The 27706-nt window shown below is 48.1% G+C and overlaps 1 protein-coding gene and 8 non-coding genes across 9 annotated transcripts in view; all 9 read right to left on the bottom strand.

Moving 5' to 3' along the window:
* Positions 1 to 14162, bottom strand: part of Pmvk (Phosphomevalonate kinase) — a 70467-nt gene extending 56305 nt beyond the window's left edge. Inside the window, exons 1-2 of the mRNA XM_077658035.1 lie at positions 14011 to 14162; positions 12103 to 12280 (exon numbers count right to left, since the gene is read on the bottom strand). The gene's annotated coding sequence lies outside the window, so the exon portion shown is untranslated. The remainder of the gene's footprint in view (positions 1 to 12102; positions 12281 to 14010) is intronic.
* A 9675-nt stretch (positions 14163 to 23837) lies between these two features.
* TRNAG-GCC (transfer RNA glycine (anticodon GCC)) lies at positions 23838 to 23908 on the bottom strand. The gene has a single exon. It is a non-coding gene; the product is annotated as a tRNA-Gly (tRNA).
* A 134-nt stretch (positions 23909 to 24042) lies between these two features.
* TRNAG-GCC (transfer RNA glycine (anticodon GCC)) lies at positions 24043 to 24113 on the bottom strand. The gene has a single exon. It is a non-coding gene; the product is annotated as a tRNA-Gly (tRNA).
* A 138-nt stretch (positions 24114 to 24251) lies between these two features.
* On the bottom strand, positions 24252 to 24322 carry TRNAG-GCC (transfer RNA glycine (anticodon GCC)). Its single transcript has one exon. It is a non-coding gene; the product is annotated as a tRNA-Gly (tRNA).
* A 135-nt stretch (positions 24323 to 24457) lies between these two features.
* Positions 24458 to 24528, bottom strand: TRNAG-GCC (transfer RNA glycine (anticodon GCC)). Its single transcript has one exon. It is a non-coding gene; the product is annotated as a tRNA-Gly (tRNA).
* Positions 24529 to 24663: 135 nt separating this feature from the next.
* On the bottom strand, positions 24664 to 24735 carry TRNAG-GCC (transfer RNA glycine (anticodon GCC)). The gene has a single exon. It is a non-coding gene; the product is annotated as a tRNA-Gly (tRNA).
* Positions 24736 to 24869: 134 nt separating this feature from the next.
* On the bottom strand, positions 24870 to 24940 carry TRNAG-GCC (transfer RNA glycine (anticodon GCC)). Its single transcript has one exon. It is a non-coding gene; the product is annotated as a tRNA-Gly (tRNA).
* A 138-nt stretch (positions 24941 to 25078) lies between these two features.
* Positions 25079 to 25150, bottom strand: TRNAG-GCC (transfer RNA glycine (anticodon GCC)). The gene has a single exon. It is a non-coding gene; the product is annotated as a tRNA-Gly (tRNA).
* Positions 25151 to 25468: 318 nt separating this feature from the next.
* On the bottom strand, positions 25469 to 25539 carry TRNAG-GCC (transfer RNA glycine (anticodon GCC)). The gene has a single exon. It is a non-coding gene; the product is annotated as a tRNA-Gly (tRNA).
* Positions 25540 to 27706: the final 2167 nt, after the last annotated feature.

The following is a 27706-nucleotide window of genomic DNA, read 5'->3' as shown; positions in this document are numbered from 1 at the left end:
GTATAGCGGCCAATTAAGCTGATCCGTTTTCACCGCCGTGGTTTCGAAGCCCAGTCAAGGCGTTAAATATGGCGTTTTTTTCTGTGCTTTCTCAGGGGCTGGTCACCGACAGACGGCCGCTGCCGGGTTTTCGTTCACGTAGGCGCTCTAATGCTAGCGCATTAAAAAAAAAACAGAACTTAGGAAAAAAAAAAGAACTTAGGAAGCGGCCGACCTTCGTCGCCTTCCATCCGTTCCTTTCGGCGTAGTCGGCGTTACCCGAACTTAGGTGGTGCGGCTTCGGTACACAGTGTAGCTGTAATAGCGCGCACGCTCTGGCGACTGTACAATGGAGAGAATCATTTCATATGTCGAACGGTGCTAGTTGCTCGACTAATTTAGCCGGTCCCGGACAGTCACGCCAGGTGAAAATAATACATGAATGCACTAAGTGATGGTTGGAAATGTGCGAAAATGCGACGAGGCATCGAGGTTGGGGTGGCGTACGTTGACATGGCACCAGCTTGCTTTGGATTGCTAATACAACCGAATGATCAGCCCGAGCCTGCGTAGGCCCTTTTACCTTGTTAGTGCGGACAACTACTCACAGCATAACGTCGGGCTCGTGTACTTGTACCCTTTCATCGCTGCGCTCGCACTCCTGCTGTCGAAAAAGGGCAAGGGGACAGGCGAAAAAAAACTGTTTTTGATTGATCCGGAGTTCCCGGGTTCGAACCCGACCGCGGCGACTGCGTTTTTATGGAGGAAAAACGCTAAGGCGCCCGTGTGCTGTGCGATGTCAGTGCACGTTAAAGATCCCCAGGTGGTCGAAATTATTCCGGAGCCCTCCACTACGGCACCTCTTCTTCCTTTCTTCTTTCACTCCCTCCTTTATCCCTTCCCATACGGCGCGGTTCAGGTGTCCGCCGAGATATGTGACAATTACTGCGCAATTTCCTTTCCCCCAAAACCAATTATTATTTGAGGAAACGAAAGAAGCGTTAACTGGCTCACAGAGTTCCCGTCTCCTTGGACAGCTGAGCCATCCCAGCAGTTAAGGGGGGCTACAGCAAAATAATATATTGCTCTGAAGGGGACCGGAGAGTTCTCACTGCTCGGTGGAAGTGGAGGAGAGTTAATCAACGTTGGCGCCGTTTCTACAGCAACCGCCGGTTGCTGTTGCGACTGCGGGAAGAATGAAAAGGAAAGTGCACGGATATAGTGCCTAGAATATATACAGGTGTAGTGCCTAGAAGTATATTCTAGGCACTATAACACGGGCCTGCCCACTGGCTCAAGCTGAGCCACAATCGCTGCCACGTGCAGACAGCAGGAGAGTTAAAACAGATGTGACAGTAAAGATTGAAAGAAAGGACGCGCGTCGCAACAACCGCGTAATCTGATGCGACGACGACGATTTAGCAACAGCCCTGTAAGGCTAGGAAGCCACCGCCGGAGAATTCGTCCGTATATCTACACTACTCCTGGCGATCTTTCTTGCCTGGAAGAAAGTAGTGCTGTGAACGAAAATAATAATAATAATAATAATAATAATAATAATAATAATAATAATAATAATAATAATAATAATAATAATAATAATAATAATAATAATAATAATAGGTTTTTGAGGAAAGAAAATGGCACAATATCTGTCTCGCATATCGGCGGACACCTGAACCGCGCCGTAAGGGAAGGGATAAATGAGGGAATGAAAGAAGGAAGAAAGAGGTGCCGTAGTGGAGAGCTCCGGAATAATTTCGACCACCTGGGGATCTTTAACGTGCACTGACATCGCACAACACACAGTGCAATACAATATTACAATACAGTATTTATTCTGCACAATCAAAAACACAATACACGTAACAGGCCTGCCAAAGCCTCAGAGGGCTTGATGGGCGCCTTAGTGTTTTGCCTCCATAAAAACGCAGCCGCCGCGGTCGGGTTCGAACCCGGGAACTTGAAAATTGGTTTTTGATTAAAGGAAATGGCGCAGTATCTGTCTCACATCTCGGTGGAAACCCGAACAGCGCCTTAAGGGAAGGGAGGAAGGTGGGAGTAAAGAAGAAAGAAAGAGAACAATATACCGCAGTCGTGCGGAAACCGCGCGAGCATGGAGATCTGAACGCGCCAACCACGCTCGGAACCGTGGCTGCTGGTACCGGCTGAGGACACAGCCCTCCTAAAAAGAAACAAAGAAAAATAGGTTTTATGGAAAGGAAACACACATTAACTGTGACACGTACTTCTCGCTGGACACCGCGAGATGTGTTTTAAAACCTTTTAAGGTCTGTCAATGTCAAGGCATTTACCCTAGGCAGCTAGCCACTGCGGCACGCACACTAGTGATTTATGCTCTTCAACAAAACGGATTATACTCTCGGAGATACAGTCTCGCGGGCCTAGCGTCCAGATCACAATGAAAACCGAAATTTTATTTAATTTTTTTTCACCCGTCGCGGTGGCTCAGTAGTTGGGGCGCTCGGCTACTGATCAGGAGTACCCGGCTTCGAACCCGACCGCGACGGCCGCGTTTCGATGGAGGCGAAACGCTAAGGTGCCCGTGTAAAAACGTTAAACATCCCCAGGATAGTCGAAATTATTCCGGAGCCCTCCACTACGGCACCTCTTACTTCCTTCTCTTATTCCCTCCTCTATCCCTTCCCTGAAGTCCCTCACGGCACGGTTCAGGTGTCAGCCGATGTGTGAGACAGATACTGCGTCATTTCCTTTCCCCAAAAGGCAATTAAATTTAACCGAAAATTTTTAAATTCTCACAACATCATCTCCGAAAGCAGCACCCCGACCCACGCATTGCAGGAGGTGAGCGCATCGACAGTATCATCGGCTGTCGCTCCTTCACTGTGCCGCGTTCGCCGATGCTCGTCGCGATATACTCGCGGCCTATAGGACGCAGGGCATACTACCAGACTCCATCAAGACGCTATTGTGGCCGCAGGGCAGTGCGCGCACTCGTGAGCGAACTTTGGTGAGCCTCTGTGCATTCCTTGAACACACGGGCTTGACGACCCGTCTGTTCTCCGTCAGGTAGTTACCCGCAGTGACCGAACGCTCCGCGAGTTCTACCTTGAACGATTAATAACTGGGCGCCCCACTCAAGTTGTAGCCAACACAGTGCTGTGCGCGTGCGTGATTTAATTCCTCTAAAATGAACTAATCACGCGCACAACCTGGACACATTTCTTATTGTGTAAATAGTTTGTACATATTACTTCTCCCCCTATCCTCTCTTCCTGTTCCCTCACCTCTTTCATTTCATTTCTCCATTCTGCCTGCTATCCTTTATTTCCGCTGCACCAGCTCAGGTGCTTCAGTATTGATGGCAGATGCCGGGGCTAGCAAAAATCTTTTCCTTCCTTTTTACTATTATTTTAATAAAAAACCACTACCACCTCCACCACCTTCAGCCCCATTATCCACATCAGCCCCCTGCACTAAAGTTCGACCTCACCTTCGTGTTGCATCATTTAGCTGCATTGCTGCCCCTTTGAGGTATTGGTCCTTTGGTGAAGTGCTTTTGTTGGAACGGCCTTCGAGGAGTGTCGCGGGAGAGGGGCATAAGTCGGTTAGCTTTCTTTGAGCGCGGTTTGCGAGCAAAGCCGTTACGCAATTCGCGTAGCTCACCAGGGTAGTGCAAGTGCCTTTCGGCTCCCTCCTGAGATACATGCTATTCACCTTAGAAAGTAGACGACATCAGCGACCTCGCTAGCCATCGGAATGCAATCGATAAAATTGCTGATGGGCTAGCTCTGTTAGGCCAGGATATACGTAGCGAAAGCGCGGAGACTTCTGCATCGCAAGAGTGCTTTCACTAGATGCGCCGTTATTCATGGGTGAAGCTTGAGCCGTCGTGGCGGAGTGGTAGCGCCTTCGCCTCAAACGCCAAAGGCCCTGGTTCGACTTCGAGCCTCGGCACAGGTTTTTTTTATTATTCAGTCAGTGTGCGGTGGATTTCAGTGGCTCCCATAGATGCCGTCTCCGAATATGTTTTTTTTAGCGGTTAAGCGCAGGCTTTGTCGTTTATACTCCGGCGTAACGCGCGCGCTGCATGGCGACGTCACGTCGGTCAAAGCGAGACCCTCTATACTCCAACTGCGCTTGACCGCCGACGCGTTCGGCGGCTTCGGCGGCACTCTGACCGCACTGGCGGAGACTTGGAGCATGTGCGCCAGCCGCCGCCGGCCCGGCCAGACTGGTTCGGCTCCGCGGCGAGGCGCGCGTTGTGACGTCATGTGCCTCCTTGGAGCACCGCCACGGCGAAATCGCAAGTTCGCGGCCAATAAAGCTTTCGCTTTAATTGGGCTGTCTCTGTCTGGTATTCTGATAACTGTTCCTCGCCCGGGTTACACACAAGCGCCAGGCGGTTGTAGTCGTATACAGTCTATAGCCTACTTGTAACGACCGCAGTTATAACAAACGTTATGGACAAGAGCGGTGCTACTGTCAAAATATATATTAGGCTATACGTAATAGCAGTGCGTCTCAGACACAACGACTCCCTTTGGCTGCACAACTCGGTTACAGCGAAGGAGGGGGCGCTTTATACTCCGCCGGCAGTCGATAACCGCCGCTTTTTGCACGTCCTCCTCCCTTCCTATATACGGGAATAATGCGGCTACACAAGAAAGCAAAAGTAAATAACATAAGAAATACGGGACATAGAATAAGTATGGAACTGTTGTGGTCGTTTCATTTTACGTTAGACCAGCCGGTGGTGCTTCCTCCCGTATTAATCTTGGCTGGTTAACAAGTGGCCGTCGGCAGTATCCCGGGTGTCCGATTTTAGTAGGAGGCGAGTTTAACGCCCCTCACCAAGATTGGGGGTACCCCACTTCGAGTCCTCGTGGCAGGCGTGTGCGGGACGCTTTCATGGATGCCCAGTTTGTGCTGCTCAACCATCCTGGGACAGCAACACGGCCAGTGCGTCAAACTCGCAGTGCTTCCTATGCTCCAGACGACGTGGTGGTCAGGTCCGGGTACTCCCTCCTGGCACATGGAGCCAGACTGCTGGGGAAGTGATCATCACCCTATCATCATCGGCCTTCACACCGCACATTTACGACCTTTACGCTACAAATGTTCTGTGATCAACTGGGACAATTTTCGCTCCTGTATGGACAATCTCTCCTCAGACTCTTCGCCAATCCTTGCGCATACAAGCAGCGCTCAACAGTGCTACAACTATACCACCTGGACTGATGTTGGTCGACCGGCACCAGACCTCGGCCTTAACTTGTGGGCGACACGCCGTCAAGCCGAGCTGGCTACGCGAGACCCTTCTTCGTCGCAGGCACGTACGCGATTGCACTATCTTACAGATAAGGCACGAAAATATGAACGCAACCTCTTTCGACGGCAGTGGCATGCGTGGTGCGAACAATTTTCTGCAAAATCCTCGAATGCCTCTCTCTGGAAAACATTCCGTACAATGGAACGCGGTCGTGGTTCAACTGACGCAGCAGCAACCGCATGCTTCGCGGCTAACTTGTCGCCAGATTATTTCGCCAAAGAAGCAGCGCGAAAGTTTTTCCCAAAATACGATGCTGTGCCTTCTTCAGCCGCTAGATTAAATATGGCAGGCATCCCAGCGCATGTATATCAAATGCCGTCTGATTGCGACGTATATGGAATTGCGTGTCCATTCTCTATGCCTGAGTTGCTGGCTGCGATAGATGATGCGAAACGGAAAACAGCGCCCGGCCCGGACAATATTCACTACGAGGTGTACAAGAACCTGAGTAGCGCTGCACTCCCTCAACTACTTGACATCATAAACAAAGTATGGTTGGATGGCGTCGTGCCCGAGAGCTGTAAATCCGCTGTCGTGATTCCTATCCCGAAACCAGGAAAGCCTCCGACGGACCTTGCAACTTGCGACCTATCTCCTTAACTCCTACGCTGTGCAAGCTGGCGGAGAAAATGCTAGCCACACGATTGTCATGGTGGCTAGAGCAGCACGTTTTTTATCACCCAGCACATATCGGCTTTCGTCCATATATTGGTACAGAGGACGGGTTGGCTGTCTTGGCATCTGCAGTTTTGTCATCTACCCGCAGCCGCAATGCGCGTACCGTTTCAGCAATGGACGTTGAAAAGGCATATGATAACATCAGTCATGCAGCAATTCTGAACTCCATTGACATGCTTCATCTCCCTCTGAGAGTGCTTAGTTTTGTCGAATCATCTTTGTAAGGCAGAAATTTGCAATACGTCTCGGCGGCGAAGCGGTCGGATCATTTGTTCCTCTCTGCGGCGTGCCCCAGGGATCAGTATTGTCGCCGACGTTATTTAATATTGCTTTCATCCCTCTGGCTTGGCGCTTACATGACATCCGTGACATAAAATTTCTTCAGTACGCTGACGACATCACGGTGTGGAGTATAGAAAGCGGTGCCGCAATGTGGTCGGCAAAGCCAGCCACTGTAGTCTTACCATGGAAATATAGCAGCAGCTTAACCACCTTGGTCCGAATAATCGCTCGCTCCGCTTTGCAATGTGCTAAAAAAGAAAATGGTGTACTGCTCTCTAAATAACAGGAACATCTCTTGGTTTATTTCTGCCCCTGGTGAGACTTGTGACCACGTAATCGCGCGCCTATTTTATGAACCAAATTTCTTGCAGGCATGGTAGGAAATTGACACTCAGCGTTTGGGTAGTGCGGAGATGTGAAAGCAAAAAAATCACGGGTCATTTGGCTTGGGATTAACCACCAATTATTGTACGCTAGCACCGCCCTGGTTTTTCATTGCATATCTTGACTTCTATGCTTTTGCTTGACCTGAACTGGCTTACTTCGGTTGATAAATCATATAATGTAAGTTTGCGTGATATCGAGTCATTTTAGACTTGTGCTGCGGTAGAATTGGTCAATTCTCTGTATTCACACATCAGTGGTAGTCCTGATTCCGTTCCTGGCGCAGAGGTGCAGCGGTCAAGCTATACGCGCCACTGCCTTGCGATGGCAGCACCTGCCATCGGTGGGGCTTATGAAACCCATGTTGTTCCTGAGGAATCTCTCGCGACTAATCATTAATGGAACTGCCACAGTGGGCAGTTTGCGCAGAATCCAGTGGGCAGTTTGTGATGACATCACAACGTCACGTGACCAAGGTGGCCCACGTGCTAGAAGCAGGCTTCGGAAGGGACAACAAGGCAACCGCTTTTCGGTAGTAAAAGGGCAGTAAAATGGCACCCACAGGAATCGTTCACTGCAGACTCCGGGGGGATTGTGATTACCGTTATTCAGCCCAAATGCTGCATTTTAGCGACCCGTTTTTTTTTTAAGTGGCATGAGTAATGTTTATTTTAAGCGACAGCATAAGAGCCTTACTGCAGCGGAAAGGCGGCATCGCACTGAGGGAAGACACTAAAGAAATAAAAAAAAAAAACTTCATAGCTGGGTGAGCGGAATCCGAACCCGTGGCGGCGCTAAAAATCACCTCCACTGGTCGCTGTTTTAGACTACTACGCCATCGCCACATCTTTTTAAATAATCTATTTATTACATTGAAAAATGTATTTTATTTACGTCAACTAAATTATTTACAAATCTTTTAGCGAATGCCACGAAACACATCGCAAAAACACCAAGCAGCAGAGTACCAGACATTAGATAAGCCTGAACACATCACCAAGAGGGAATGCCGCTCCTGTTTAAAGTCGGTCGGTTCATACACTTCCTTCAGATGAACGATCAGTTGGTATGAACTGCCAAGCTCTTGAGCTGTGCTTGCAATGTCGTCGTCTTTGTCATGTACCCGTTTTCACGTGGGTTAAACTGCCAATCTCTCACGCTGTAGGTTGAAAGCGTGGTTTTCGTCATCTTCCATGCGTGCGCGTGGAAGCGTCACTGACTATCATGCAGCAAACCGCACGAAATGGCGGGAGATTAGAAGCAGTGAAATTCAGAATACCCTGTGCTATAATAATAATAATAATAACTTGTTTATTTCCATCAGTGATGGGGGAGACTGCGGATAAAAGCCGCTTGACAACAAGCGACTTGACTGAAGCCCGCAGCCTCCCTACAAAGCAGGCAGCGATAGGACAACAACAAAAAAATAAAACAAAGAACTCGCAGAAAGCACAATATTCAAAATTAATGCACGCACACTTGATAGTCACAACAGGTAAACATAACAAAAGGCAAGATAACACTTTTAGTTGTTATTGTAAGCAAGGATTGTTAATGAAATGTTGGCGTAGGGTTCGTACAGAAATCGTATGCAAATCTATACCTGATTTGTGAAATGAATTTAAAAGGGTTGGCAGTGTGTATGACACTTTTTGCCTGGAATAATTTACCCGCGCAGTGACCACTTTCCACGGTTCTGTGTAACGGGTGGTGTAGGAATGTGTGTTTTTATCGAGATCTGATAATTCATGAAAAAACTTGAGATTTTCTTTCACCTCCCGTTTGAAAGCCAGACTTAACTTATAGTTATAAAGATTAAACGCGCGTATTATGTTTGCTTTCGAAAATAGCTGTGAAGTATGGGAATGATACGGTACATTAAAAAGTGCTCGAACAATTTTTTTTTGAAGTATATGTATTCTTTCAAGATTTGTACGTGTCGTGGTACCCCATACCAATACACAATAATACAAAGAAGAAAAAAAGAGAGTATTGTAAATAAGAAGCTTTATATTGAAAGGTAATATAGCTCTGTGTCGCGCCGTCATACCAACAACACGAGATAGCTTCCCTGACACAGATTCAATGTGCGCATCCCAAAGCATATTTTGTGTGAAGATAACTCCAAGTATTTTAACACTACTATCTATTTCGATTTTTTCGTTCTCGTAAAGAAGGGTGATTAGACTGCTGTTTATTTGCTTCGATTTCGGTCTGAAAATTACGGCTGAAAATTACGCAATGTCATCGGGTAATGGCAATTAAGCGACCTATAAACTTTCCTTGTTCTGAGTCTATTCTGTGCTCTGCACTTATTGTAATTGTTGTGGTAAGGGCTACTGCATTGTTTTCTAAATATTCTTGGCATATATTAGTTGTTTTACAAAGACCACAACGCGCTGACTCATTTTAGCAGTGCATCTAGATAACAATGAAATGCTATAAGTGCAGTGCGCATGTATGGACGCAGTGCGCGCCAGAAGTATAGGCAGAGTGATATTTCGGGGCTCAATTCGTAACTGTCTCGGTTTTGTCTCGCGTACTAGCTCAAACAATACGCACACATGTACATGGACACGCACAATATATGGTGCCGCCGCGGTGGCTGAGTGGTTACGGCGCTCGGCTGCCGGCCCGAAAGACGCGGGCTCGATCCCGGCCGCGGCGGTGGAATTTGGATGGAGGCGAAATTCTAGAGGCCCGTGTACTGTGCGATGTCAGTGCACGTTAAAGAACACCAGGTGGTCGAAATTTCCGGAGCCCTTCACTACGGCGTCTCTCATAGCCTGAGTCGCTTTGGGACGTTAAACCCCCATAAACCAACACGCACAATATAAGGATCTAGCCTCTCGTCCAATAGTGACTTGAGGAGTTGCCTTCTATGTTAATTGCTCAGTAATATCGCCAGAAGTTGCCGACTGCCAAAAATAAATTGAGTTTTAAAATGACTGTTCATGAGGGTGAGGGAGGCTCGACGATGTGAGGACGAGGGCGAGGGAGGGCCGGATAACTTTTCAAAATGAGGGCGAGGGTGAAGGAGGGCCATGGATTCAAAAGTGAGGGTGAGGGAGGAAAAGTAAAAATGAGGGCATTTGCCCAGCCCCGCCGCGGTGGCTCAGTGGTTAGGGCGCTCGACTACTGATCCGGAGTTCCCGGGTTCGAACCCGACCGCGGCGATGTCGTGCACGTTAAAGATCCCCAAGTGGTCGAAATTATTCCGGAGCCCTCCACTACGGCACCTCTTCCTTTCTCCTTTCACTCCCTCCTCCATCCCTTCCCTTACGGCGTGGTTCAGGTGTCCAACGATATATGAGACAGATACTGCGCCATTTCCTTTCCCCAAAAACCAATTATTATTATTTGCCCACCTCTGCTCCTTATTATTTATCCTGTCACCCCTGCAGCCCGTCACCCTCAGTCCGTGTTCGTCAGCCAGGACCTTGCCTCCTGCACCCATGTCTTCATCCGCCGAGACCGCGTCCGTCCACCCCTCACGCCGGCCTACGATGGACCGTTCCGTATCCTCCATCGTGCGCAGAAGACCTTCACGTTAGACGTCAACGGCCGTGAAGACGTCGTGGCTGCTGACCGCCTCAAACCAGCCTACATTGCCACTCCTCTGCACGTCGGCCCTACACTCGCTTCGACTGCGCCACCATTGTGCGCAGCTTCCTCCAAGCACATCCGCTGGGCGAATCCTGTGGCTTCGTTCTACGAGGGGGAGCCCTGTAGTGCCCCTCGCGCCGCGCTCGGCTCGCAGGCCATGGCACACGGCGCCGTACAAGAAAGAGGAAGTTGGGCTAGGCCGCCGCAGCGCAATAAAAAAAAAACAGTTCGAACCTCGACGCTGTCGGAGCTGGTTCTTGCTCACCTTTGCTCCGACAGATTCATCGCGTCCTAAAACCAGCTTGTTGGTAGCAAGGGTACCGGAGAGGAGCATGTGACTGCGCTGAAAAGCTTGGAAAGCGTCGTAGTAAGGTCTAGTTTGTTTTGAGTGAGCTGACAGGCATAGAGGACTCACACAGTCCGAATCTGTATTTTTGGCTGTAATATGCGAAGTCCGCTTACTACAAGCCTCGGATGCAACGAAAGCAATCCGCGCAACCGTCAGGTTCGTTATAAGCGGGCTCGACTGTGTACCCTTTGTGTCAGTGACGTCCGCGGTACGTCGGCACATATGGGGCCACTGAAGTTCACCTCTCCATGGCAGGACTAGCGAATACCTTTAGATGCTCTGGCTGTCTGTCTGGCTGGCACATCGGACCTATTAAGAGATGACTATAGACTTCATTTAAATAATGCGTCTTTTTTCCACACGGCATGGGAGGGACAGTCTGAAATCGGCCTCTTCGAGCTGTTGAACGGAGTAAGCCGAACCAGACCTATAGAGCGCTGTCATCATGGAACCTTCTGAACCCAGCGTTTGTGAGATATAAGTCGACGAGTCAGTGACTCCGCATTATTGCAGATTCGTCTTCTGCAAGCACTTTTGCTCAGCACTGTGGTTGGTTTGAAGTGTTAGCAGCATTGGAAACTTGTGAACGGCATCGCTGTAATATGCCGTAGCAGAACACACCAAGGACGTCCTACAGCTTGACTACGACTAACAAGAGGCATGCTTCTGGAACAAGGAATCGGTTATGGCCTACCTCGTATTGCCGGGTAGGTATTGGTTTGTGGCGGGAGCTGCGCAGCACGAGACAAAGAGAGAGGCGGCACACGACGCTTCTTTGTCTCGTGCTGCGCTGCTCCCGCCACAAGATCATGCACTAACCAGCCCAACTTTTCACGTTGTCAGGTATAGTCCTGCACCATAAAAACAATCTTCTTGCAGTCCAGATGACTCCAGGCACCATCCGCGATATCTTGCGGCACAAAGCGTTAAGATTGCAGACGCTCTTCATTTCTGCTTTTAAGGCGAAAGCCTTATACATGCCGCATTGAGCGAAAACCTCTGTGTGTGTGAGAGAGAGAGAAAAAACAGTCGATGGTACTCCTAAAAGATGGCGCCCGCATGCATACGACTGCAACCTGATACGGCAGCTGGTTGGGGAGGGCGGGGGGTGCGGTAGGGCGGCGACTGCATTCACGACGTTAGCGCGGCGCTAGAATTGCAAGCTGCGTGGCATCGGGCTACGTCACGCCGCGTGGAGCAGACTTAATCGTGCAGCGCACGGGCGCCTTTGCGTTTCTCCTCCATCGAAACGCGGGCGGGCTTTCGCCTTCTCATACGTAAGCAGTATTGTCTCTGCCGACTTTTCTTTTATTAGGGGGCGGGGCAGGCAAGGGCTAAAGTCATGTAAGACACCAGTGAAGGCAAAAGGTAGCACCTTTCCCTTTGCTCCTCAATGTAACAATCAAGCAATGAAGTGGACGGTTAATGCGCGCGCCCCGTATTTGCGAATCGGCAGACGTTATGGAAACCGCCCGCAAGGAAAGTCCGCATGTGGAAATGTGTTTCTTGCCTGGTCACGCTTGGAAGGATCCGCGGACGCGTGCCACATTTCTGTCGGCTGCCCACTTTGCATCAGACCGGAAACGCTCTCCGCAAGGTCGACCCGTTCGGCGCCACATTGTCTGGAAACCGTCCAAGCTCGTCTCGAAGAAACAAACCCACTCGTCTCCAACAACGCACTTTCTGGTCTGCGCAAATAAGTGTACCATTGCTGTCTACACTCACGCTTGGTTGCAGTAAAGTATGTTTTGTTCCTCATGACGGAAAACAAATGAGTAATTTGGCACATGGTAGCAAAAATTAGCAAGCCATATATCAGGTGTTTCAGGGAAGACCAAGTAATTTTCAAAAATGGGCTTTCCGGGGTAAAAATATGGCTTTTGCGGCTTAGCCATATTTCATCTGTGCTGGAGGACACCAAAGAACCAGCGCTTTAACACTGGCTGCTTATCGCAGCCAATGACGGCCATTGGTGAGGTCCAGTCACCAACCACCCAATGGCCGGGTCGCTTTCTACAGACGCTTGAAAGCAGCGGGTATATTTGAGCGACCGATGAGGGGACCGAACTGACGTGAAATAGACAACGGAAAACTGACAGTTTATAGAATACGGCCCCTAATTTAGTGCTCGGCGTATCACCAGTAGACGAATGTAAATTCACTATAGTTTTCGTTTATGCTAGCAGAAATCAATAAAGTTCTCACAGCATTACTCCAATATGATTGAGTGAACCACCCCTCCCTCCTTCTTCCCCCTCAGAAAAAAAGGGGGAGGGGCTTTTCAGGAAAATTCACTTGCTCGGAGCCATATGTACGGCTTTCCTTTGTAGCCGTAGGTTGTTCTCAGGTGGATGTCATTAACTACGGTACTGCCTTTCTCTTCAGTGCATTGTACATACGAAATTCTACAATATATATTTCTCGAAGCAAAGTCAGATGCCAGAGTTTCAGGTGCATCGCACGCAGAGGACCTGCTCTTAGGTAACTCGCTGCGAACGTTAATCCTTCCGTCAGGACAACCTAACATGTTAACAGGCATACTAGTTGTTGCATCTTCAGGCGATGCAATGACTTTACATTTCATAACTAATTTATTTCGTGTACTTCATGTCCGAAATCTTTAGACGTTCAGAAGGGAGCCTGATTTGCCAACGCAGTAATGTTCTTGTCTAGAAATGTCAGATTATTTTTTATTTGCATTTTAGAGACACGTAATTGCGAAAAGCCGGAATAACAAAAATTTTAGTCGTCATTTTCACAAGCGAAAAAGAGAAATAAAAACGTCGCGGACAGGCAGCTGTCGATGTAAAACAAATTGACAGGACAATACAAGTACAGCAGAATACGGGGAGCATTGCAGCTCGATTTGAACGAATTATAAAAAGAAGACATTAAATGTTACAAAATCCAAACAGAAGGAAGAAGTTCTCGTCGCTGCTTTCTTTCTGTACGTGCTTTCTGGGGACGTCTGACACCTGAGAACGGCCGCTCTCGCAAATATTTGTACAACTCGCATAGAGTCTACAGGCTGTCTACGAACTGCCTATTAAAATTTCAACAACAGAGTTTTTGGCTACGACATATCATGACATCGAAATCAGATGATGTCTCCTATATACCGGGTGTTCTAGAGAAGCCCGCCACATTTTTTTTTAATTTGGTGTTAGAGGTTGTGGGATTTTATTGGGAGAAGATAAATACGTTTCCCCCATTTAATCGCGGCTGACACTATTCAGAACCGCCAGACCCCACCCCGTGATCGCGTACGTTACCAAGCGCACGCCAACCACGGCGGGCCTTGCTCTGAGGGAATAAAGGAACGACACTCTGGCTGACAAAAACAGGCATATATTGCTACAACAACAATAACGCCAGGTGGCAAGAAAATACGCTAACGAATCAAGGTCGTCCGACTCACCAGCAAGGTTACGAGCGAATTTTCGCCCACGCTAGGGCAAGGGATACTCCGAAGGCCGGACGGGACGAGATACGGGAGCCAGTCTTCCCGCCGCTTCCTCGCCCCGCTGGCGAAGAGCGGAGCCGCGTGCGAAACGTCCGCTCGCGCCGACGATACCAACCGCATGCTCTCTCCCGCGCGCGAGTTGCAATCAGTCTCTCGCGCTGCGATGCTGGCGCCCTCTCTTGTTTGTTAAGGCAACTAACCAAGGAATGTGCACGGTGCATTGCGGGAAAGCTAACCACAAGGGGAGGCTGCGGAGCAGTCTCCACAATGTAAAGAGCAGATTTTTGCGGTATAGAGAGAGGGTTTATTGATTCGAAAGGCAGGGAGGTTGGAAGATGAAAAAAAGGCATAAAAAATAAAATAAAAAAGAAAAAGGCACACTTTCTAACATCACAAACGCGAGGCAAGGTCCGTGTCGCTTAAAAAGCGTGAGAGCGCTTGCGTTGCCTGTACAGTTTTCAAACTATCTGGCCAAGCGCCGAGGATCAAATCCTCCGCGAGGGGCCTTGTAATACAAGTGTTGGAGGACGTCATAAAACAGATGAATCATGTTAACTAGTAAATTGATTAACTAGATTCTAATGGTTGGCTCCTGATTGCAATTAGGGATTTGCAGCCGGCCGTTAGTAATAGCCATATCAGTTTTTAGAATTTTGAAAACGCGATTATCCTCCCCGCTGTGGCTCAAAAAAATGTGGTCTTTTCTCGGGCAATTCGAAAGCCGCGCGCTTGCGGAGAGTGTACAGCGACATATGCCAAAACACGTCACTGCGTGTCGCACGTGCCACGTGACACGATGCTAACCGCTCCTCGCCATATCGCTGCTACAGCGTTGAAGATCCACAGGCAGTCGAAATTACTAATGCGATTGCGAGCATTATACGGCTCATCAGTTAGAAAATCCGGCGTTCTGCCCTCAAGAAATGGGCCGAAAACCCACACGTGACGTCATGACGTCGTCGGCAGTGCCTACATATCATCAGGAGAAAAATAAAATTTCTTAAATAAATTTTCTTCTGAAGTGGGTTTTGAACCCAGGACGGCGCGAACAGATCAGCTCCGCTGGCCATGCACTTTACCCGCGGCGCTGTGGCCCAGCAGATGTTACATCGACCAGTTACGTGCATTGAAAGTGTATTGCTTTGCCTGCAATTTCCTTGGAAGCGCGTGTATTTTGGCGCGATGTAGGCAAAATTTGTTGGCCCACAGCACCGAAGGTAATGAAAATTCTAAAAACTGATATGGATATTACTTACGGTGGGATACACGCCCCTCAGCAACTAAGAAGACTGGCAGTAATCGTCAATAAGTTATCTATTCAAAATTATTTAACCAGCCTACTATAGTTAGCACGCCTTAGCTGTATTGTGATGCGCGACACCGCTGAATATATGCTACGCGGAAAAAAAACGCTCTTAGAACTCAAAGAGCTTATTTATAAAAATTGCAGTACATCTTAGGTCAAATATTCTTTATAATTGGCTCTCGCTGCTCTTAAAAACACCTGTGGGACCTGGGCCCCAATCAGACCTTTTTGCGCCGGAAAACGTTCCAGTGTGTGCATAGAAGTGGAAGGCATTCCAGTGAAGTGAAATGAATATAGAGCCATCGCTTTATAAGGTCGTGTTAAGGTCTTTACATCAGCATGCCACGTCAGGGAGGGTCATATCTCTTATGCGCTGCTGTCCCGAGGCTATGTACCGTGTGTTGCAAAAGTTTACAATCCACCGCGGCACTGATATGAACGGCGCGCTGGATTGTAAACTTTTGCAACATGAGGGTACGTCGCCTGTTCCCGACGCTGACGCCACTCAACTAGATATACAGCTGAGATGCCTTCGGATTCCCAGCATACCAGACTCCTGCTTAATAAACATCCAGCGAATTTCACTTGTGCAGCTGCCACACGCAGGTTCGTCATGTTGTTATGCCCGTCCGTGGCAGGGCTTCGTCGCATACTTTTATCCGGCGGCGCATATAACCCTGATGTACAGGTTGACTCAGTCATTAAGGAGGACGCTATAGTATTAACACGAAGTCAAATGTTACCTCCAAGTATAAGCGAGAGGCGTACTTTTTGTTTTGTTCTAATCAGGTTTCTTGAGGATGCATGGTCCTTTTTTTTTAATACGCATTTCCTGGTGCGATTCAGAAGTCAGAATAGACTCTGGAGTCTAAACTATAAGCGTTTTTGTAATACTGCACCACCTGTACACCGTATATTCTCTGTTTCGACTGACCATGCGTGCGTGTGTTGTACCCCAGGTGTAAATGAGGCAGGATGCCGTGTGGATGTACGCAGGCTTCACCTGCCAGCGTCAGCAGGCTCCTGAGATGGTTCTGCCTGAAGATCAACCGTTGGACCAGAAAGCCTGGCTTCATCCAAATTCCGGAGCTGATCTCCAAGAAGAATTCTGCGCAGTCAATCTTTACTGTGACCGTGCGCGGTTATAGCATCGCCTGAACGCTACGCACAGCCACGCCCGATTTAATTCTTTTTCAATCTGACCCATATTGCGCAGAAGGGGATGACAGAGTGTCAGGTGGGCGTATGAGCTAGAGTCTTGATTTCGGCTTGTTGCTCAGAATGCATAATAAGAAGCAGCGCGAATAGACAAGGACGAACACAAGACAACGGGACTGGCGCAGACTGCAGGATCAAGATCAGAATATTAGTCCAATCAGAAAAAAAAATACATCAAGAGGTTCAAAACATATTACCCCCCGGTGAGGTATCGTATATGGTATGAGAAGTCAAATAAATTCGCTTTTTCAAGTTCCGTTGCAAGACATCCGAGAACTTAATTGCGTCCTTACTGATGAAGCAATGCTCAATTGTTTCAGGAGAATCACAAGAGGCGGCAGTTCAGAGATGACACAAAAATGTTTTTTTTTCTGAAGCCAAGTTTTTACGGACAATGTTTACACATATAACTTGCAGAAGAAAGTTTTAGTGCTCGGTGAAAGTAACATTTTTCGCACCCGCGTAAGTACGTCATGCCCTGGCAATCCAAAGTACAATGAGCGGTAGGTAGGGGGCGGGACGAAAAGCTTCGAAGTCAATGTTTTTTTACAAACGTTTTCTCGACATTGTAAATAACAACTCTGTTGAAAAACGGACAGCCAGAAAAGGCGCAGCAAAATACATCTCGTGCATGAACCCCATAAACAAGGACGGGCAGAGAAGTTTTAGGACACAATCAGTGTGGCCAGAGCATTAACTAAGCCGCAACCGAGCATGCTTCCTGTTAAACTGCACCACACTCTCCATCTACTCCGTCCCGCGGCACTGCCCGCTCATCGTCGTCTTCTACGCAGCACAAATCCGCGCCTTCGCACTGATTCAAATGTAGTAAACATTCTCTGTAGTTTTTTTTTTTTGTTCAAACAAACTTCAAACTTTACTGAGCGCAGTCAGTTAATACAAAACAGCAAAAATGGGGTGGTGGTTTGCAAATGTGAATTGGAGAGGAACGCTGACCGTGACAATGGACGCACGGGCGCCGTTCAACATCGGCCGTGAATGAAATGTCAAGAGCAGTAGGAACAATAAGAGAGGTCGCGATCGCAAGGATACTGATATTGCACGCGCCTGTCGATGCTCACGTAGAACTTAGGCGTTATCGGTAAGCGGAACATCTCGCATCGCGCTTCTAGAAATGCCGGTGTAACGACGTGCAGGTCAACGCTATTGAAAAAAGTAATTTCCCTGTAATACGTCTTTCTGTAGGCAAGAAGCTGTTATATGCTTTCCACTTCAGGGATACTGGTAAATTTCCATTATGATCTGCGAGTATACCTGCCAAATGCGCTCCACCTAGTTCTTATTCTCCAAGTTATTTCACTCGCGTGGTCCAGGTCACCGATTAATACCTGCCTTAATTAAGTATATATATGTGTTCCCTTCACTTCCCACACTTCGCTGCATATCGTAAACGACAGCTCCCTTACGAGACTGTTGACCATTACCTCATTTTTCCGTACATTATTTTTAGAACTAAATCCTCGTTCACGCTAAACAATTAAGCCCCCGCTGAACAAAAATAATAAAATGAATGCATTGTGTCATTTGTTCAACGCACCCAGTTGGCCTTTCGTAAGCAAAGTGGAAAGTGTCGGGACGAAGTTTGCGGCCGTCCTCAAATACACACGTACGTACACACAAAAAACCTGGACGTTCCGATCTAATTTACCGGTGCGAAAAATAACAGCGGGAAATGGCAGACTGTCGAGAGCTCGGTTCCTGGTCCATACCGACCACGTGTATGATGGTATCCAGCGGGGTGCTCAGCCAGCTCAGCCCCCGCCCCTCCAGCTAGAATAAATTCGCTTGGGCCCCTCCCGAAAAAAAATTCCTGGCCATGTGTCTGATGATGATTATAATGACGGCAGTTTTGGTGTTGGTAGCGATAAAGTGTTTATGAGGAAAGGAAAGTCATATGCAGTAACTGTGCCACACCTTGTGTGCACGAAGGAAGGGATTGAGAATGGGTGGAATGGAAAGAGGAAGTAACCGCGGTGAAGAGGACTCCGGATTAAACCCTTTGTCGACAGGGGAACGCGGAAGCGTTCGTTTCCAAGCACCACGGCGCCTACAATGAAGCTTCGTACGTAGCACGCAGAACTCCTCACAAACGGGTAGTTGCTCTAAAATTACTCCTATACACCAAATACACTCAGTCGGTAGGCGTTGGGGTTAATTCTCTCCCGTATTCTTTGTATAGTTGCAGGGAAAAGCCAGTGTGTGCCTTCTTCATTTATTCTCTCTTTTCTAATCTTCCGCCTGAGCAGCGCTACAAGACCAGAGCAACAGCACGGTGGTCTAATTTTTTTTTTATCAAGCAGCTGGAGCATGCTTGTTCGTTGTTGGAAGCGAGCCAGGGAGTATTTCGCTAATGCCCTTCTTATCGTACCTCTCAATCTTTATTATCACTCGGAGCCTTAGAATACTCCTTCTGCGTCGGCGGCACGTGGCGAGGCTGGCCACTTTATTCGGCACGTTGTTTACAGCGCGTCTCTCCCTTTTATCTCAAGGGGAAAAAAACCAGGCTACGTACGAGGACCGGATTCGTCCGTTTTTCGGTTTTCCTCCGTGACGTGAAACCCTTTTTTGCAGTCGCTATTAATCTTGATTGATGGGGGTGGAAGACGGAGCTAACCTCCGGTATATGCGAACGCAGTTCAGCATTTTAATGAGTAAGCGAAATAGACGCTGTGCCGAAAATTTTCGACCGTTACCTCGTGAGCTTCGTTGTTGCGAAGTGTATGTGCACAAAAGAGGCACACATTATTTCCGCTTCAACACCGCAGTTGCATTGCAGAAAAATAAAACGTCCGCGAAGATTTAGTTGTTTAGCATTCGTCTGGCATCATTCTGATGTGCACGACTGCAGCGATAGAATGTAGCAGGCGTAGTTAAGCTCATAATATCGAGAATGGATACGTCAGTGTTGGCAGTTCTTCCATATAGACCGGTGAATTTTTAATGCGCAAGAAATATATGGGTTATTGACAACGAAACCCGGCGTCACCCAGAAAAACCCATGCTACAGATGCTAATGCAAATGCTGGCCTGGAAAAACAAAACATGCCTTGGCTGGGAATCAAGCCCGGGACACCGGCGTGGCAGACGAGTATTCTGCCACTGAACCACCAACGCTGTTTTTTTCAATATCGCCAAAAGTTATCCTCTACTACAGCACGCTGCTCATCGTCAAGTCGAGGACAGGCTTCGAGTAGGCAACTGTAATCTAATCTCCCATTTTTGCCCCACAACCCCCAAACAGCTTCCGATAATCGTGAAAGACATGAGAGCGCAAAAATGGCAACACGGACGAGTAAGGGAACAGGACGAGCGCTGCACTTTCAACAATTCATTAAACAAGAAAGGTGCCCATCTGCCAGACCACTGCCAAGCCTGCTCGAAAGAGAAGCGTATAGCCTGCAAGCCTCGACTATCGGAATGCAAAGTGCTCTTGAAAAGCCGAGATAAGACAGAACGTGAGCTCGTGGAAGCCTTCTATATCAAGAAGCGAGGTTATTATTGCATCAGTGACACGTAAATTGTTCTTCGCCACAGTGAAATGCTGTTTCTTGATGTACATCTGTGAGAGGTGATTGTTTGCCAACTGCGATTAAGATCATGGATAAGGCATATATAGGCTCTTCCTTGACAGACAGACAGAAAAACTTTATTGAGCAAGTGAGTTTTAGACCCAGCTGGGTCCCTGGGCCTATAAATCCTGTTGAAAGTGCAGCGTTCGTCCTGTTCCCTTACTCGTCCGTGTTGCCATTTTTGCGCTCTCATGTCTTTCATGGATACGCACCAACAAGCCCAGTTGCAAGTACTTCTTAGCTTCCGATAACAGTGGAAGAAAGCATCAAGGATACCAGGAGCAGGTGCAATCTCTATTCTGAATTTCCAATATTTTTTTAGCTAGAGCAGTCTGCCTTTCATCACTCAGGGTCCGACGAGATGGTTGCTCATCCAGAAACCTACGGTACCTAGACCTCCTTGTATCTTTCAGTTCCGAACTGTTGAAACCGATGTTACAGGTGCTCATGTTAGTGGCCTATAGGGATAAAGTGCATTGGCCGGGAATCGAACCCGGGCCACCCGCGTGGCAGGCGAATGTTTTGCCGTCACGAGGGGCGGGCATTGACATGCTAAAGTTCCTTGAGTATCGTGAGGGGCTCCAGCCTTGACAGCCACTCGGGAGCACATGTTTGTAATTTCGTCGTCTCCAGCCATATCTTTGCGCTTTCACGGAAATACATGCGTGCAGGTCTTGCATCCGAATCGCAGTGATAACCGGCCATTCGAGAGCGCCATATACTGTGGAGGCACGTTAACATAGCCTGGTCTAATGGGACATCATCCTGGTTATCCGTTGGCAAGTATCTAATCCCATGAGGATCAGGTGGCAACTCTTTTTAATTGTGCTGTGCAGCACGTACCAGAACACAAATACACCCGCTCCCAGCAATGAAGAAAAACATGCTTTATTGTCTCCGGCTGTTTGCAAATGGGACAGTGGGCACCCCACGGAAGGAACAGGCTCTTTTCCTCCGGGAATGATTTTACCGTCAATGTACCGGTAAGTAACATAAAGAAAAATGTTTTTGCGCCTGCTGAAACTTGCATTTTATTTACACGCTTGAGTACATTACTTCTTGCGCCTCCAGAGTATGAGACCGTGTAGAAGGGCACCGGAAACACTACACCACAAAGATTCTTGTATAATGTTTTCTTGTTAACCTTACTGAAATACTCCATCGAAAAACGCACGCTAAGGAATTTCACATTTAGAACAATCTCTCTAAGCAATCCTAAAATACGGCCCGACATACATCGGGTATGAACTACAATGTCAGGCAATGCTCGACCTAGCCTTTGTGGATTAACAGTTCGCAGCAATGGGTCTTTTACAACCCTAAAAATAAATAAAAAATAATAAAACGGTTCCTGATCTGGCGTACAAATAAATGGCCCAACCCAAGCCACTGCTGGCTGTTCCTTCCCCCCCTGAGCTACGTCACGCGAAGAGGCCTCGGGGAAAACAAAGGAGTGGCACGTCGCGACATGCTTCCGAACGCACTTTTTTTATGTACGCTGACCGTGCATGCAGAGTCTGCGCCTTGTGCTGCGCTTGCGGTTGTGTGTCCGTCGAGATGATGTGCTAGTGCCACACTTGGAGCGGAATGTGGATTACCCTCCTGCCAGGATGTGCGTAGCAAGTGCCGCGTGCCCAACTGCCGGATTAATTGCAAATCGGGGCCCAAAAACCACGTTTTGAAGTTTCCCCGGGGTGAAGAACAGAATTAACGCCTGGATTTGGGCTATACCACGAGCAAATTTCGTTGTGTCGCAGCACTCCAAGGTAAGATGTTTGGAACGTCTCCAAATAATAGTCTCTTCTGAAAAAAATAGGATAAACTTGGCGCTGCGTTATAGAAAAGTGTCTGTAAACCAGGAAGCTCGTTACAGTTGTAAGCAGCGAATCCAGCACTTCAAGAGATAGCTCTCTTGCCAAGTTACAGCAGCTATTAAAAAAATGAATTTTCCTCTAGATTTTCGAACGTCACTTTATAGAGGCCGACGAGGCTTCCCACATCGACGCTTACAGAGAGCACCACAATTGCACCGATTTCGCACAGGCGCAATCCCATCAAAGTTTCCAGAATACCCGTCTGATCTTTCTAAGCCATGCACCTCAATGTATATATGTCCCCGACTCGAAGCGAGCGCGTCTTGAGTCTGCTGCTTTGAAGAAAGCGATTGAAGAGTCTGCCGAAAAATTTCGTAAAGAGCAGGGCGTGGATAAGTTCTAAACCTGACTTGACGGAGTATGCAGCAGCAAGAAGTCTGCATTCTGGCATATTATATAAGGAAAAAAAACGCTTTGTTTACACATCTTATTTGTTGCACATGTTGAAGACCGAACTCCAGGCATCAAGTATCCAGTTGCTGTAAAAGCTGATTTTATCATGACAGTTGACGCCGATGACGAAAATTGGCACTAATTCCTTCGTTCCATCTGTAGCAAAACAGCAAGGAATCGGTGGTGGAGCTATTTGTGAGCGTTGAGAGCAGCTTAGCGTCGACCTCAGTCGAAGTCCCAAATCCACAAACGAAGACATCTGCTTGCTATGTTGTAAATAGGTGGACGGCAGAAGTGTATATATTTGTCTAGAGAGCAAAATTATGACAAATACATGCGTCCCCAATAAAACTGCACATACGCATATGTGAAGCTAATCGAGTGTGTTTCATTTCTCGTTATAGCTGCGCTCCATAATATTGTAGGTACAGAAATAAGGAAGGTAAGAGTTTAAAACATAAACTTATTTAAAGTAATGTATAAAGATAAACGTTTACTGTGGAAGACGAGAACGCGCAGCGCGACAGAGTTGCTGCCATTGGTACCTACATACAACCTGGTTAATGGCTATTGCCTCTAAATAAATGCCCCGTAAAGTTCCTGCTCTTTATTCTAGCGTTTAGCTGAAAAAAAAATGTGAATTGATCATTGGAAGCATATTGCTGCCAGGTTGTCTCAGCCGCGATTCCACCAACTCCGCCGTAAGTGGTGGCTACTGTGGGCCTCTTTTCGTGACGTCACGGGTGGAGTAGACAGGCCTTCTCAAATTCTCTAGACGGTGCTGCCCAAGGCCCCCCATCTTGCGCCTGCCTAAACAGATTTGACCCACTGCACCTCTCCCAATTGGAGGCCCAAATGAACACGGCAAAAACTCGGTGCAATTTTCGCACATTAACACGGGAACAATGCAACTCTTGCATTACATGCGATAACTTGCTTATTAAAAGCACGTTACAAACTGTGGCTCTTGCAAATATTGACAAGTGAGGGTTCTTCCATTTCTCCGCTTTCTCGCGGCTCTTTCCACCTTTCTCGCGGGTTTCTTGGGTCTGCTTTTTCGAGTATGGGCTCGGTGACCTTATAAAACTCTAAAGGCACTTCCAAGTATTTTACAGGCGTTGTAGCCCATTGCACATCAGCGAAGGTGTCGGAGGTTGACGGCCATTCTCCGTGCCAAAACTCCAGGCACTTACCCCACTTAACTTGACTTCCTGTGACTTCACTAAAATGCTTCACAGCATCGAAGCTACTGAACCACAGACGCCAAAGCTTCAGAGCTGCAATGACAATCTATTGATGCATTATATGGCGCATCGGCAACGCAGCCCGGCGTCGTCCAGAAGAAGTGGCGTCCAGAGGCCCATGTTACAAGTGCTCACGTTGGTGGCCTAGGGAAAAAGGTGCGTCGGCCGGGAAACGAGCCCGGGCCACACACGTGGCAGGCGAGTATTCTACCACTGAACCACCGACGCCAACGGATTAGTGCCGCAATGAACATTTATTAATGCATTATATGGCTCATCAGCAACGCAACCTGGAGTCGCCCAAAAAGGCGGCATCCAGAAACCTATGTCAGGGTGCTCAGGTTAGTGGTGTAGGGAAAAAATGCGTCGGCCGGGAATCGAGCCCGGGCCACCCGCGTGGCAGGCGAGTATTCTACCACTGAACCACCGACGCCAACGGATTAGTGCCGCAATGAACATTTATTAATGCATTATATGGCTCATCAGCAACGCAACCTGGAGTCGCCCAAAAAAAAAAAGCGGCATCCAGAAAACTATGTCAGGGTGCTCACGTTAGTGGTGTAGGGAAAAATGCGTCGGCCGGGAATCGAGCCCGGGCCACCCGCGTGGCAGGCGAGTATTCTACCACTGAACCACCGACGCCAACGGATTAGTGCCGCAATGAACATTTATTAATGCATTATATGGCTCATCAGCAACGCCACTTGGAGTCGCCTAAAAAAAGCGGCATCCAGAAACCTATGTCAGGGTGCTCAGGATAGTGGTGTAGGGAAAAAATGCGTCGGCCGGGAATCGAACCCGGGCCACCCGCGTGGCAGGCGAGTATTCTACCACTGAACCACCGACGCCAACGGATTAGTGCCGCAATGAACATTTATTAATGCATTATATGGCTCATCAGCAACGCAACCTGGAATCGCCCAAAAAAAGCGGCATCCAGAAACTTATGTCAGGGTGCTCAGGTTAGTGGTGTAGGGAAAAAATGGGTCGGCCGGGAATCGAACCCGGGCCACCCGCGTGGCAGGCGAGTATTCTACCACTGAACCACCGACGCCAACGGATTAGTGCCGCAATGAACATTTATTAATGCATTATATGGCTCATCAGCAACGCCACTTGGAGTCGCCTAAAAAAAGCGGCATCCAGAAACCTATGTCAGGGTGCTCAGGATAGTGGTGTAGGGAAAAAATGCGTCGGCCGGGAATCGAACCCGGGCCACCCGCGTGGCAGGCGAGTATTCTACCACTGAACCACCGACGCCAACGGATTAGTGCCGCAATGAACATTTATTAATGCATTATATGGCTCATCAGCAACGCAACCTGGAATCGCCCAAAAAAAGCGGCATCCAGAAACCTATGTCAGGGTGCTCACGTTAGTGGTGTAGGGAAAGAAAAATGCGTCGGCCTGGAATCGAACCCGGGCCACCCGCGTGGCAGGCGAATATTTCTGCCACTGAACCACCGACGCCAACGGATTAGTGCCGCAATGAACATTTATTAATGCATTATATGGCTCATCAGCAACGCAACCTGGAGTCGCCCAAAAAAAGCGGCATCCAGAAACCTATGTCAGGGTGCTCACGTTAGTGGTGTAGGGAAAAATGCCACCCGCGTGGCAGGCGAGTATTCTACCACTGAACCACCGACGCCAACGGATTAGTGCCGCAATGAACATTTATTAATGCATTATATGGCTCATCAGCAACGCAACCTGGAGTCGCCCAAAAAAAAAGCGGCATCCAGAAACCTATGTCAGGGTGCTCAGGTTAGTGGTGTAGGGAAAAAATGCGTCGGCCGGGAATCGAACCCGGGCCACCCGCGTGGCAGGCGAGTATTCTACCACTGAACCACCGACGCTTTTTTTCTTTATTACCGGTAAAAAATACATAAAAATCTCTAGCCACACTTTGGCCGAGACAATGGGTTAAAACTTTTTCATGTTAATCAGTTCATCCATAACTGCCACCCAGTCCGGCGGCTGGGGTTGACTGCGGAGAACATCTCTCAGGAAAACTGCACTTTCTATAAAGTTTTCTCTCACTGGTCGCACATTTGCGTCGGCGTGCCTGGCCGCCATTCTCGTTTTCCAGATGCTGTGGAGGCCCAGTAGCATAAACATGTCGTAAGGAACCTCCTCACTTTCTATAGGTAGAAGCCGGATGCCACAAGGAGTTACAGGTAGTTCTTTCTTCAGTGTTCTTTGCAAGATGTCCCAGTGGAAAACCGGGTCCCAGCAGTCGATAAACACATGTTCGATGGTCTCGGGTTTTTTGCAGAGTATGCAGTCGGTGGTCCAGGGCACAAAAATGCCTTTATCGTTTAGCCATGTTTTCACCGGAAGGGTACCGGTATGAAGTTTAAAGAAAAAGGATTTCACAGTCGGTCTTACCGGCATCTTCTTAACTCGCTTTAACACATCTTTGCCTGGGCCTCCGCAGCAAAAGGAACGGTATAAGGGAGCAGGTATAAATATATCTAGCAAATCTTTGTACAGTTTTTTCCTGGGTACAGCAGATAGATACTGTGTAGAAAAGTGAGCGCTCAAAGTGCGAAAGGCTGCCACAACTTCACGCAAAAAACCTGTTACAGCACGATTCGTGGCCGGGTAACTGGACACAACAAATTCCGGCAACACGTTGCCTAAGCGCACCTGCAACATTGTGCGCAACAAGGGATCGGTTTGATCACGTAGAAACAAAAATCTTGAGACAACTTGCTTCAGAAACAAATTAGAAAGACCAAGGCCGCCCCTTTTGACCGGAAGGAACAGATTAACTCGACTTGTTCGCTCCCAATTTGAGCTCCAAATAAAGACAGCAAACACTCTATGCAGCTTCTGCAGGTTTGCTCGGGTAATGAGCACGAACTGCAATATATACCAAATTCTGGCTATTAAAAATACATTGCACACACTTGCGCGCGCGAAAACAGAAAGGTCACGTCCTTTCCAGCCATCCGCTTTTCTCCTTGCACTCTGCGTTATCTCACCCCACAACTCCGTACTGCTTTTATAGTGCTCCAAGGGTACCCTCAAGTACTTCGCAGGGGCGGTCGTCCATTTCATGTTAGCAAACACGGCAGGTGTGCTGTCCCAATCACCGTGCCAAAAACCTATGCACTTATCCCAGTTAATTTCGGACCCAGTCTTTTTGCAATATTCCCCCGCGACTTTCACAACTTCTTTAACGCTTTCTTGATCCGCGCAAAAAACAGCAATATCATCAGCGTAAGCAAGCACTTTTACTTGCGCCGACAGAAGAGTGAAACCGCAGATCCCATCATTGTGCAACAGTGATAACAGAAAAGGCTCAAGGTAGATCGCAAAGAGCAAAGGCGAGAGCGGGCAACCCTGCCTGACCGAAGAACACACAGGTACAGGTTCAGTCAGCTGTTTGTTCACTATAATTCGGGTAACACAGTTGTCGTACGCCATCTGTACACCTTGTATTATCACAGAGCCGACGTTGGCATATTCTAGAATGGCGAAAAGAATGTCATGCGACACTCGATCGAAGGCCTTTGCAAGGTCAAGCTGTATCATGGCAACTCGGCCCCCGAAGGCATCGCAGCATTCAAGAACAGTTCTAGCAATGTGCACATTTGTTCCAATGGTGCGACCTTTAATACCGCACGTTTGGTGGGGCCCTACAAGGTCCTTTATGACCTTTTGCAGTCTGTTGGCAAGAATCTTCATAAACACTTTATAGTCAACGTTGGTTAGGCTTATCGGCCGATAAGTCCCAACGGACAGAAGTTTAGCCTGGTCCTCACTCTTGGGTATTAAAACCACGTGTGCTGTTTTAAATGATGGTGGCATTTTCTTTGTCTCATAAATTTCGGTGAAGACGCAGTTGAGAGCTTGGGTGAGTTCGGCTTTGAACTTCTTATAAAATTCACTACCTAAGCCGTCAGGACCGGGAGATTTTCCGGCACTCAGCTCTTCGATTGCTCTTCCCACTTCGCTTACGCTGATTGGTACCTCCAGCCCTTGTTTTATATCGTCTCCTAGTTTTGGCATACGGGA

The sequence above is a fragment of the Amblyomma americanum genome, chromosome 3, assembly GCF_052857255.1.
Source record: "Amblyomma americanum isolate KBUSLIRL-KWMA chromosome 3, ASM5285725v1, whole genome shotgun sequence".
NCBI lineage: Eukaryota > Metazoa > Arthropoda > Arachnida > Ixodida > Ixodidae > Amblyomma > Amblyomma americanum.
This window is presented reverse-complemented; position numbering and strand designations above follow the sequence as displayed.